We start from the raw sequence: 12,284 nt of genomic DNA, 5'->3' as shown, positions 1-12,284 counted from the left end.
CAGCTGCTGCTGACTTTGCTTTCTATTCTTTTTTGTTCAATTTAAATGATTTAACATAAAGCGAAAAGGTAACACTGGGCAGACACACAGGAACACCCCTCAGCCGATGCTATTGTTGCTTCTTCAGTCTTATAAGTGCGATTCTCCGACTCCTTGCAACACGCGGCCAGAAAACTTTAACAACCAACAACAAGCAGGCAGCGGGCGAACGAACGCGCGCAAATAATTCCAATCGTCGTGAATCATGGATAATTCAAAATCATCATTACCAACACCTTTTGAGCCGGGCCTGGGAAACAGCATAGCGGGAAGGGGAAGAGGGGCATTGCCGGTTCGCGGAGTGTTACCCAAAATGTTCACACTTCCCAGAGGCTGGCAAGCTGGCAAACAACAACTTTTGCTCAATCTGGAGTCAGCGCTTCGAGTGGACAATGGGGGTGGGCACTCAGGGCAGCGGTGCTGGTGAGGGGAAGGGGGAGGGCAGACTGAGGAGATGCCGCTCAAGTGCTAAAGTGAGGCGGATTACCAAACCAGCAAAAGCAAAAGCTTTAGCAACCACCAAAGCATCGACTACTTGTGCAGCACCCAAAAAAACAAAAACAAAAACTGTAAAAAACGGCAGGGAAAGGAAACCGAAATAGGTAAATACCCTAAGTTCTCATAAGATAAAAATATTATCAAAAGACATGGCATGAGGCAATATGATAATATATAACAATATAAACAAAAATACCAGTAATCCGAAAAATTAAGCTTTAAATAAGTTAGAAAAATGCAATATTTTTACCTAAACTAAAAACTATAATAAAATCCAAATAAAAATACTCCTGAATTACATTAAAATACTGCACAAGATTAAATGAAAGCTATCATTTATTTATTGATAATAATATATTTTTAGGGGTGAAAATTATACTACTAGTAATTTTCAATTATCATCAATCATCATTAACCAAAATTTGGATTTCTTTGGCTTGAATCAAAATACCCAAATCCAGGGTATGGAAAACAGTAACAACGAATACCAGAAAACACCTCCGCCCCCCTGGCACGCCTGCTGCCGCTGTTGTTGCTCCGTCGTCTATTGTATTCCATCGTCGAAATATGAGGCACGACTCTGGCATTAAACTTCAAAATAAAAAAGATACGAAAATAAAACGACCGCTGCAAAATGCCAGAATGCAGCCGTGTCGAGGACTCTGGTGTTGGCCAAGCTAAGAACAATAAAATGGCCACAGCACCAGCGTCGTCGGAAAAATCCAAAAAACAAGAGGAGCAAAAAGATAAGCATACGGACGACGAGCGATGGGTGCTGCCGAGGATGAGGATAGTTGGTGGGTCGAGGATGGGGATGGAGCAGCCACTTCAGACATGGTATGTGCAAGTGTTGTCCAAGAAATAAAAGTTGCTGACCTTAAGCCAAGTCTTAGGTCTTTGTCTTTGTCTATGCAGCCGAAGAAAAGTTATATTTTTTTGTCAGGATATGAGGCAAATACAGAAAGTTAGTACTGCAGCTGTGGGTACAACAAGGTGGTGAGGAGAAGGGTTTTGTAGCAAGCTGCAGTGGCAGCTGTTTAATAAGTTCAAGCAATTAAAAGTGTTTTCAGAGGTTGGACCAGGAGGTGCTTCGTGGCGAAACTTCTGCTAGTCGTAGACATTAATAGGTGCATAAAACTGAGCTTTGGAGTTGGCTTAACGATGTGAGGATCGTAAATGCGGGTTAATGAAGCCACCACTTTAACCAGACGAGATGAGTTTGGTTTTCTTCCAATCTGAAGAGCCAGATGGTTGATGAATAAGTTTGAGGGCTCAGCCTGCTTAGCACGATTCATTAACCCTAAACGTCCTTCAGTCAGTCCATTTCCACAACTCCAAGGCTTCCCCACTTAGCGTTAAGAATAAATTGCAGACTTACTTTCGTTTCAAAATATCAAACCCAGAATCCGGTCCGTACAATAAAATTACCCTGTACAAAATCCTGCATCAATTTGGGTCATTAAAGTTGCGAGAAACACAAAAAACTCTGCCGCCAAATGCAGCCATTAAAACTGCCAAACAAAATCATTTCCAATGGCGAGCCAGCAGCAGCAGTCCACTATTAAACAAGAGAGAACGCTAAGGTCTAGTTCCCCGACTATATGATACCCCATACTCAGCTAGGGGAAGTGTGAATGAGAAATTTCCACACTGACAGATTTTGTAAAGTTTTTTAGAAAATCTATTGATTCTGATCAAGAATATATATACTTCATATAGTCCGGAGCGCTTCCTTCTGCCTGTTACACAATTTTCGACGAATGTAGTATACCCTTATAAAAGGTGGAAGCGTAAGAAGCGCACACAAAATCCAACATAAAATTAAATTAATGGCCTAAACACTCACCCCAGCTTTGATTGGCACAAAAAAGGTTCAGAATCGGGGCATTAAAATTATGGAACAAAGTAGGGGAATATTTTGTAAGCTCTCTGATATTTATATACATATATAAATTGGATGTTTACGATGATATTTTCCCGATCTTTATTTATGACCGGACTTTTATATGGCCAGCTGCCGCGGGGCTGAGACCTTTTTTCCAGCAGCCCACCAGTCGAAGATAAACGTTCCATCGCTAATTTGAGTCTTTGTCACGTCTTACCATATGGAAATATTATTTGTAAATACTTTTATGCTCCGTACGTGACCAGGACGGGGGTTCCGGAGTTCCAGACTCCGGACTCATGAGAGGAGCGTGTGGATCGCGGATCACTTCATAGAGTGCGTAAAAAGCTGCCCGGAGACATCGAAACGAACTCCGTGCGAGTTCGACTTTGTTTTTTATTGTGGCGACGAAATCAAATAAAGCGCTGTGAGTGGGTGTAGAAGAAGAACGAAACCTTCTGCGTCTTGCCTTCTGACTTCCCCCCTTGTGCACAAGTATGAAAAATGTATATTGCAAATTTGGCAAACGCAAATCCCTCGAAGAGGCAGAAATGTCATCGTAAAATTGCCAGACGGCTTAGCGTTGGCAACGAACGAATAAATAAAAATTATTTCCAGATGACATATCAACGCGACTCGCTCGCTGCTGACACCTTAAAACCTAAATGCGCTTATAAAACAAAATGTTGCGTGTGCCCCAAGGAGTCAAATCCTCAGAAAGAGAACAAAAAATAAGCGGGCCAAAATCCAGACCGGTACAAATTGAAACGTTGAAGAAATTACAAAACTGTGCAGAATCGCCGACAGAAATTTTTAAAGATGAGGGGCCCAGCAGCGCGTGAGTTGGCCAGACTGGGACTCGAAAAGAAGCGGATATGGATGAGGATGTGGATAAGGAGGCGAGGACGAGGACGCAGAAGAAACGAAGGAAGCGGAGCCCGGCGAATCGTAACTGTCAGTTGCCTGGGCTCCCCGTCTCAGACGTCAACTTAACGTGAATAATTGTCTAAATCCCAACGACAAACACTTATTGTCCTGGATTAGCAGGCCGCCGGAGAAAGAGACCTGCGGATAGAAAAGAGGGAGATATGGAAAGGGCAGGAAACCAAGAGGGAACCAAGGGAATTCGCACCAGAAGTCCAAGGACTGCGTGTAAAAAATAAGTGGGAAAACTTTGAAACGTTTTCCCTGCATTTTTGTACACCCCAGACTATTTCAGGGATAGCAAATGAGTATATAAGTTAGGCTTTGAACAAGTTAGGTCTTGGTTTGTACTAACATTGCATAAATTAGCGTTTAAAGAAAGCGAGTTCTTTATAAAGGTACTACAAATGAAATAAATATCATGTATAATATTTCAACATATTTAAGGTTCAAGAGCATTTCCTAGTCGTAACCTTTTGCTCCCTGAGGTCAGTTGAGCCGTTTCTATTTGCCTCATTTAGGGTTTTCCCCAGGTGCCACAGCATTGCAGACTGGTGGTAAGCGTTTTAAAGTTAACAAGCTAGCAGCATTTGGTCGGGATATCCACCGTTGGGATAGGGACAAGTACATAACGAAGAAGTTTCAGCGTCATCGCGCTCTACAGAAGAGAGAAATTCTGTTTACCTTCTGAATTTCTTTGCGTTCAATTAATTTGCTCACAATTTGGATAGCAAAAGAGCCCAAGACGAAGTATAGCTAGGCACCAGAGGGAGCGGGTTTGGATAGGGCATGTGGTAGGGGGTATGCATATATCTTTATACTCAAAGACAAAAAGCAAACTTTAAGTAGCAAAAGCAAAAGTAGCGGGAATGCAAAAGAAAGAGAAACCATGAGGGAACGGTAGCCGAGAGGACTCAATATGTAAAAAGGCATTGTAGAAAAGTTTCTCCACGAGGAGCCGGGATGCCTGTCGGATCCCCTGCGGAGGCAAAAGTTGCCCAAACTATCCGGAAAAACCTCTTCCTAACTCCGTTCTGCAGCCCAGTTGCAGGCGGGTGAGAAACTTTAGCACCAGGTGAGCATCGGCAACTTTTCGATTTTATTGCTGACACGGCAAGTGCGTTTCCAACCAGGGAATGCATTATAGTATTAGCAATTGCAACGGCACCAGATACGTGCATGCCAAACTCCAAATTGTTAGACTTTTTAGGTTACCTTTAGGTTTTATGTATTAAAAGTCGCACTTTCTGTATCTGGCATTAACTGCAAAAACGTAGAGGTAAACCCTATAAGGTTTTATATGCATGCATGTGAGGTAGGGTTCTATAAAAGTACTGTTATTATTTTGAGATACGTTAATTGTAATACATAGGTACAAAACCCTTTTCCAACCTCGATTCATGGTTCATTAACTTTGTTCCCGAAATTTCTTAATTAAAAACGAGTCCACCCGTCAGGGATTGCATTCAATCCAAACAAGCCCAGCAATCCGAATTCGTTTACAATTGCCAGTTGGCTGCGAAGGATTAGTTTCAGATTTGTTTACCTCTCTAACAAGGAGCACAGGGGTAGCAGTAACCCTGGAGCCGAAACCGGTTATCAGAGTTAGTTTTTCTAGGAGGAACGGATGGGCCGAACCTACCACGGTCTGACTGATATATGAGCACTCGCACACAGGCAAAGAACTTATGTACGGTCTATGCAAATCTCGGGCAGAAAGGGACGAAGTTTTTAACACACCGTGCAAGGCCCGGGCTCGGACAAAAAGGATATACGAGATGATATATATGCAAATGCCATTTAAGAGGGTCGCCCGTGCCGTAGGAGTGGGTCCTTTCTGAGGCGACAAGTATCCTCGCAGCCTGCCCTGCTGCCGGTAATGTCCTTTAAGGCCTACGATGTCCTGGCGAGCTTTTAAAACTTTCTAACTTGCGGAGGAACAGGCTTTAAGCACAACGAATTTCAATTAATAGCCAGAGACAGACGCACGCAGACACACACTCAACGGCCCGAGAGCCATTTCCTGCCAGTGTCCTTTTGGCCCGCCCATTTCCTGCCACCCGCCGGCTGACACTAAGCCCGAAGGCTACCATCAGCTCAGCTGTGTGGACCACCAAGTTCACTAGACAATTTATTTTTGCTTTCGATTTTCCAAGCTGTCAGTTCACGCTTAAATGCGCACAGTTCAATTTAAAATGGGTAGCCCAGGACATGCACAAGGATACGCCTCTGTCAGTTGCCGCTGCCTCGGCAGTCTTGTTTCTGAGTTTCCGTGTATCTCAGTATGCCAGTAACTGAGTAACTGGGCATCCGTGCAGCCGGGTCTGTATCTGTGACCAACTTCGCTGCCTGCAGTCGCATTCGCACTCGCAAACTGGGTTAAGAGGTTGTTATCCTTATGCCGTGTTTTTGAAAATAGGCAACCAACTTGGTGGCCCGCACCCCCCTGTTGGCCTGTTTTTGATGCCACAGGCTCATATCCGCTGCAGACACACGAAACGTCCTGGCTGACAAACCGCAGAGGGAGACTGAAATAGAGCGAAAGAGAGCCCAGACTCCCTGATGATCACAAGGATTTCTCATCAACCGCCGTGGATGGAGATGATGATGATAAAATTATGACCGCAAAAGCATTTGCATTCATTATGTATGGTTTTTTCCGTATTCCTGAGCTGGAATGTTGCTCTAGAAATTAAACTAACGCCGCTCGTTAGTCTTAGTCGCAGCTCCGGATGGGGTCTTATATGGATATGCGGGCGAGCTTAAAGGGGCTGGAGGCTTATATGCAATTCGACATATTCTTAATGGATTTTTTCCCATTTCTTTTGCAATTTCATTATCATACACTCTCGGTAATGCGATGCGCACGGAGCTTTCTGCCTGTATGCGCTCTTAGCACTCAATTGAAAGCATGTATTAATTAATAAGAACGGGTTATTAACTGATGGGTTAGTTTTTAAGAACCAAATATAAAACTAGCTTAATACAGAATTTACAATTGTTTACTTAAGTAAATATAAACAGTCCTGTATGTTTTTAGTCTGCCATCAGATAAATCTGAAAGTGTGAACAGAGCTACCGCCATAGAATGACTTCATTCTTTTCGTATTAAGTGACATTCCTTCCAAAATGGGGGTTAAGGAATGAACCATTTATATCTTATTATCGCCTGCCCATTGTTGATAACTTCTGCTTTGTGCGTTAAATACATTTAAATTCTAAATTTCTTTGGCAACATTTTACAAAGGATGCCTTTTACTTAGGGAACTGCAGAAACAGGAGGGCCACTTTTTCTTGTGCTAAATGATTACACTTAACTAGATTTGCATATATTTAAACATTTCCTTATGCGCACGCAACACGAATTGTGTGCACGTGGTTCTCGGCACTCGCTTCTCCGCCTGCGTCCTGTGCACAAAAGGATTATTAAGGAGCTTAATATGTAAATGAAAACCAAATGCACACGACTTCGCCAACAACGACAGAAGGACGGCCGATAGGGGGAGTGAGACAGATAACCTGAAAGCCACAGTTTGGCAAACACAGGCGGCAGAAGCCGCTCCAGCTCCAGCGCCAGCTCCAGCTTCAGCCTGAGCCTTAGCTCAGAGCCAGACAATGTTTGTCCTGGGATCCAGAGGGGATCCTGGATCCAGCAGAGCCAGGACGATAGAGCGTGCGTGTGTGGGGTGAGTTGTTGTGGGGTGGCTACCTTTCGGGCCCGGCTAGAAAGTAGGTGAAAGCCAGAGGCAGACGGAAAGCCGAGTGGAGTGCCGCACCCGTTCGCTCGCTCGTTCGTTGGCCCGTAATTTATGCCTAAGATAAAGTCCTTGAATAAATACATGGAAAATCCTTTGAAATTGAAATTAAATACGAATATCATCTTTTTTTAAACATATGAGAGTGAGACAGAAGACAGGCTGAGGCTGTGACTAAGTCGGGGGCCCAGAGAAATGCAGACAAAAGGCGAACGGGAAATGAAATTAACATTTGAGTGCGCTTTCCCAAAATTAAACCAGACTCCCCAGGAATCGGGATCCGGGGATTCCGACTAGGGCACATACACACACACGTATTTATATATTGAAGCTTCTTTGGGGTTTTAGATATGTGAGCCATCTTGTTTAGAATTTTTTGCATTTCCCCACTTTACTATCGCTCGCCCTGCTATGCTGGGCTAAAATTCTCATAGATTGTGTGGCAAAACATTTTTCTTATCCATTTGCCATATGAAATTAATTTTACAGTCAGCAGGCAGAGCTCATGTGCAGCTTTCAGAGGAAAGTAAGCAGAGAAACCATTTAAGGCGAATTCATTTTAAAGGGGGGAGACGTTAGGGCTTGCGGTTACCTCTGGAAAATTGCAGGGAAATTGGAAAAGCTCGCAGAAGCCAGAAAATAAGCCATAAAGTCTAAAGCACATGGGAAACAGACTGGCTTTAAAACGCACTTAAAAGGTAACAAATGGCTGAGTGAATTGCTGGCTAAAATTTAATTTCGAGGAGGCTGTTCAACTGTTGCGTACTTCTGTGCCAGTCCATTTTATCTGTTCGTATCCTATTCTTTAAACTTCAATACCCATTTGTATTCCCATTTTTGAAAATAAACTTATTTCAGCCCTGGGCCTTGCCATTCACAATACAAATTCTCGTTTGCATCAGTTCGGTTGTGATTTTATCGCATCTCTGGCCTTGGATTTCCTCTGGGTGTTACATATTAACAATCCTTTTAGTACTCGGCCGGGTTACAGCTTGAAGCTGCTTTTCATTAAAATTAATATTAATTTTACCTGAACACACAGATTTAAATTGCATTTCCACAGCCCAAATATCCCATTGAAGTGGCAGTTGTTGCAATTGCTGTAGGTTTGCTGCTTTAGCCAATTGGCTCATATAAATTGCATCGCATTTTTCCAGCCCCCCTTTGGCAAAGTTTTAATATTGGAAAAACAAACATATTGCCGGTTCCCTGTTAAACTTTTGTTATTGCATTTTGAATGTGCGGTCGGAAAGGGGCGTATAAAAAGCCTCTGGCTTGGGCATAGAAAAGCAAAGCACAAAAATTAATTATGAAACTTTGTTGGAAACTGTGTAAATATGTATCAATGAAAATGCAAGGCAAACAAAGAATTCTATCATCGAAGCACAGTCCTCCGCTCAGGTGAGCCTCAACCATTTAAATGGGATTTGAAAGTGATTTTCATATCAATGCAACTGTTTACAAACATGAAAAACAGAATTGAAATATTTTCATAAGAATTACAATATCTCTGGGCCAAATTCCTCTTGACTGGCAACCGAATTCCGGCAAATAAATCCCTGAAATAGCATGGTACATTTTTCACTTTCCCCGCCGCGATTCGAGCACTTTTCAGGCGACCCACAGTGGCAAATGTTAACCAACATGGAAATTGCATTGAAATTTCGGGTGCGAAAATAGATACATCATAGATTTAGTTACCTACTCAATTTATGTGCCGCCGAATTTTGTAGGCGCCCAAGAGCAAATCAAAACCCATCGAGCAGTGTCTAAAATGTGCAATATGAACTGGGAAACGAGCGGGGAGCGCAACGGGGCCCATAGGCTATATAAATTTCAATCTATCATTTATTTAAGTCCTAGGCCAGCGGCAGAGCAAGGGAAGCTGCGCCCGGACCAAGGCTCTCATTGCCATAAATCCCCATCAGAGATACGCGTATATTTATTTACTGCAGCTCGCCCAGATACAGATATACCATAGTCACCCCCACAGAGGACAACGCCAAGCGACAAAAATTGTAGCCGAAAAATAAAATAGCTCCTCCCGCCCGCCTAACGGCCCCTGTTTCATATTTTATTTGGGTTTTATTTGTGCCTCTTCTGGTCTTTTTCTAGCTTTCTCCACCGGCGCTGCCGTTGTTCCTTTTTGCTGTGTAAATATTTTGGAAAATGCGTTTTTCTTTACTGCCACTGTTGTATCTTTTCATACACCTCGCTCGTCCTGTGCACACACACATGTACATATGTATATAGAGCACAATGAAAAAGGATTTTTGCCGATTCCCGCCGGGCTGCCAATTTTTATGGTTAAAATATTTGTGTTGCTCTGTTTGGAGCGCTGGAACCTGCTAAAATATTTATGACAAGCGCCGGGGAATACCCGGCATACGATATTTCAATATAGCGGGAATAAAATTCTTAATGTTTGGCTGGTAATTAAAAAAGTCCAATTGAAAATGGCCCGAGGTGGTGGAGAAGGGGAGTGGGCTGAGCACTGAAGTGGCGGTCGTAAGTAGCCCAAATGAATTTTTATTGCTGTTCATTAGGAATCGAAGGGCATCAAATCAATCAATTGTGGCATTCCGGTTCCAAATCAGAATGAAATCGCATAGGGGAGGGCGGCCTAGGCAATGGAGGGCCATTGAAAGGGAAACTATTGGCTAAGTCGGAAAGCCCTTCGGTAAATGGACTACACACTGATACTGCACAGTACAAAAGTGTATTGTATTCAATTTTGTGCCGCTGGGGACCTTCGACATTGGCCACAGTATCCCGACAAAACTTTTAATTACCCTCTCTCTGTTCCGTTTCTCGCTCTTTTCTCTCTGGTTGCACTCGGCGCTCGCCTGCATTCGGCAATTCCAATTAAGCTATCATATTCTTGTCTCGGAAACTTTCCCCGAATCAAAACTTGTGGCGCCCCAACCCGTCTTACCATCGGAACTGGGCTAACGAATGTGTTCAATTTGGTTCCTGCTGCCAGCCGAGCACAACAAAAACTTTATCTTTATAATTTCCATATTCCATAAGTTGAACATTTCTCGACGGTCTAGAGTAGTAAAACTTTTATTTGGAAACTCGAACAAACGAGTCGCCATCCAAAACATAGGCATTTTACATTTTACATATGTATGTACATAGGCTAGTGGTAGGAAAATTTAAGATCGTAATTGCTTGCTAGAACCTTACTTTTATATGTTCATTATTAGATTTATCACCCCTTTAACAAAATATTACTAGCTCATTTGGGCGGATCACTAAAAAATCCTTACTTGTAAACCTTAAACCTTATATGTATAAAAGTCGCTTTTGTTAGATAAATGGAATGAGTTCTTGTTAGATAATGGAAAGGTTTAAATATTTTGCATATTTTTATTGTATCAACTTCTTAACAGATCCACTTAACAGTTAATTAATATAAAAAGTTATAGAAAAATGTTTGAAAAGGTTGACATATTTGCAATATTCCTATTGTATCAACTTAACCAAAATCGTTATCCACAGATCACTTAACAGTGAATTCATAAATTTACAAAATATATAAAAGTTATGGAAGAATGTCCAAAAAAGTTAAAGTATTTTGTATATTCCTATTGTATCACCTCAACCAAACCTTTCTCCATAGATACCTTAATAGTGATTTATTATATTAGCTAAATATATACAGCTATAGAAGAATGACCGAAATAATACGCCTTTTGAGTGGAGCACCTGCAGCAGTTTTTCCGCTCTTAGGAGGGCACTTTTCCTATTTTCTTTTGTGGCACAACTACAGAATGCAAAACGGCAAAAACTCTAAGGAAAGAAGGAAATGCTGATTGAATGGCATTCCAATGAAGTTGATGGATGCATTAAGGGGCTCCCTCCCCACTCCCCCTCGTCCGGAGATCACATACACTTGCGCAGGCTAAGTTTTGTGGTAACCGAAAACACACACAAGGCAAGCATCAGAAACAGAATCAAAAACAGGACAGAACAGAACAGAACGGAGCGGGACAGAAAGGAGAAAGGGACAGGGCAATAAAGAAGGCGACTGGCTAGAGGCGAGAGAAGAGCAAACCTGCATGTGCAAGGCACATATCCGTATAATGGATTGCACTTAACATGCCACACACAGCAACCACAAGTGCCGCCACAGAATCCCCGCCTCGCCCTCACCCTACACCGCATGCTTCTCAGGTAATACATCATTTACAAAACTCACCTGAGAATGGAAGCTGGATCTATCGGAAAAGTCTGTCGCTACTGCTGGCGTAATCCCTGCAACGTAACGTCTAATCCTTTTGTTTACGTTTATGTTAATCGTTATCCACCCATACACACATACACCGACTCACAGGCGTACACATAGAGTGAAATTTAAATTTCGGCACACATTACGTGGGCGGCATCGCGTTTCTCATCCGCCCCGTTGCCAATTGTTAAATCTGCAAAACACACACACACACCCGTGCGCGAGCTACGTAAGCCGTAAAGCGGAAGCGTAACGGTTAACGGTTCGCGTCGCGTAACGTTCAGCCAGGCGTCCGTTTAATGTCCTGCAATTGTTGTTGCTGCCAGGATGCCGGCTCAAAAGAGCGAGACGGAGCGAAGTGTGTTTTGATTTAATTCGCAAATTATGTGCTGCTTAGTTTGCGGCACCGATTCCGATTTGCATATGAATGGCGCGCACTGTGAAACCGGGCTTATTCTGTCGCTTACAACGTTTTATTTACATATTTTCACTTGGTGCTTTGAATAAAAGCACTCGCAACGCTGCACAATGTTTCACGCACAGCCTCGCCTTTTCGTGTTTTCTTTTTTAGATTTTGCTTGCCGTTACGTCGTGACGTGCTAAAAATGCTGACTCGTTTTACTTCTCGGACGAATCGTCCGCCCGTGAACCGCTCGCTTGGAAACTTCGAAAGTAACTGGTTCGCGTTCGACGGCCACCTGGCTACGTCACCTCGGCGGAAAAACAAAGAGAGAGCCGCTCATTGCTGTTGCGCAGAGAGCGTCTCTGTTAGCGTTTACATTCTGTAGACTCAAAACAACCCCACTGCTGTTCTTGCTGTTAATGGAAGTGCTAACAGGGCTTTCCCAACAGCGGCAGGTGCATCTGTTACGCGCAATTGAAATGCCAGACGGCAGTTGCATAGGTTCAAATGCCACGCACGTAGCCTAATTACCGCAATGTATACAAC

General features: G+C 43.0%; 1 protein-coding gene across 1 annotated transcript in view; it reads right to left on the bottom strand.

The window, feature by feature from the left end:
- The window catches only part of LOC120448886 (MOXD1 homolog 2), a 111,215-nt gene extending 99,231 nt beyond the window's left edge, over positions 1-11,984 (bottom strand). The window contains exon 1 of the mRNA XM_039631102.2: positions 11,306-11,984. The gene's annotated coding sequence lies outside the window, so the exon portion shown is untranslated. The remainder of the gene's footprint in view (positions 1-11,305) is intronic.
- Positions 11,985-12,284: the final 300 nt, after the last annotated feature.

The sequence above is a fragment of the Drosophila santomea genome, chromosome 3L (assembly GCF_016746245.2).
Source record: "Drosophila santomea strain STO CAGO 1482 chromosome 3L, Prin_Dsan_1.1, whole genome shotgun sequence".
In the NCBI taxonomy this organism is placed as follows: domain Eukaryota; kingdom Metazoa; phylum Arthropoda; class Insecta; order Diptera; family Drosophilidae; genus Drosophila; species Drosophila santomea.
Note: the sequence above shows the minus strand (reverse complement) of the source record. Positions and strands in the feature narration are given on the sequence as shown.